This window comes from Tupaia chinensis, unplaced genomic scaffold, assembly GCF_000334495.1.
Source record: "Tupaia chinensis unplaced genomic scaffold, TupChi_1.0 Scaffold000348_1, whole genome shotgun sequence".
Classification (NCBI taxonomy): domain Eukaryota; kingdom Metazoa; phylum Chordata; class Mammalia; order Scandentia; family Tupaiidae; genus Tupaia; species Tupaia belangeri.
In genome coordinates, this window is record NW_006159842.1 from 1,796,796 (window position 1) to 1,798,200 (window position 1,405).

A 1,405-nucleotide genomic window follows, 5' to 3' on the forward strand; every position below is an offset into this window, starting at 1 on the left:
ATGCCTGTCCTGTGGTAACCCCTGTGACAAAAATATCTCGGGAAAGGCAACATTCCCGGATGCTGCCCGCCATCCCACACGGGGGACGGGCTAATGAAACGAATCATTCTCTAGCCAGCTTCTAACTCTCTCTCCGCGGATAGCTCATAGCAACTAGCGTGAGGGCTGTCGTCCTCTCCCTTTTTCAGACAAGGAGACCAGGGCGCAGGAAGGCGATGTGACTCGTTGCCAATTTGTGCCGGAGCCGAGAGCACCCACCAGGCGCTCAGCGTCCAGTCCCCGTGCATTTTCGGCACCTCTGCTGCCCCGGAAGCTGCCAGGGGCCGCACTGGCCGTGGCCGTCTTGCACGGTGGCTGGGTTCTGTACCACCCTCCAGGGCTCCCTCTCAGGCTGCCGAGTGAATGGCTGGAGGGCTCCTGGAGGGCGTGTCACTTGGCAGTGTCCCGGCTGGTTGGCATCCTGCAGGGCCTCTAGGTTGTATTTCCTCCTTTCCCGTCCTACCCTGCAGGGCCCCGGTGATGCTGGGGTGATCAAGCCCGGCACCCACAGTAGAACGCAGGTTTTTGTCTCACACTCATGAATTAGAGACACGGACACGAACGAGGATGACCAGTGGAGTTTATTAAGGGAGGGAAGCTGGGGGCCAACAGATGGTGTGGTGGTTAAGGTGCTGGACTCCCACATAGTTGACTGCAGTTCAAGTCCTGAGCCAGGCAGCTTGCTTTGTCACTTTCTCTCTCTCGCTGTCTCTCTCTGGTGAGTAGATGTACCCTATAGCAGAAAAAAAAGGGTGGGGCAGAGCTACCAAGCAGGGAACAGGTCTTGGAAAATGGGTTGCTGAAAAGGAGCTTGGGTGGGGTAAGGATTTTTATCTGGGTCAGAGGGGCTCTGTCTGTGTTCTGGCTTGTTTTTTTCAGGTGAGGCTTGTGCATGCAATTCCCTGCTGGTGGGGAGTGCTCACATCAGCCCCCGGGGCCGCAATCCCTTCTCCTCCATTCTCCTCTCAGGATCTTCAGCATGCAAGCACATGCACCCGGTGTGAGTTTAAGCCACTGGGTCCGGGACGCAAACCATGGTCGACTACATGGGAGTCCAGTGACACAGCCATTACACCAACTGCTGGTCCTTCTCCTCATTTTGAAGTGGGTAAGAAGGTCAGGAGATTCTTTATCTAACAGCTCTGGGCCTTAAAATCCATTATCTTATCTTCTTCCTGGAATGTGGTGGGTCCTGGGAAAAAGTCTTTGTTTTAGGTGGTCTCCATCTTAAAACTTATTCCATTTTGGGCCTATCCCCTAATTATATTCCTAGGGTCCCAGTCTCCTCCTCCACCACCTCCTGCATGACCGGGAATGCCAGATGCAACAGTAACGGCAGCGAGGCAGGCCGGGCAAGAAGTAGGGG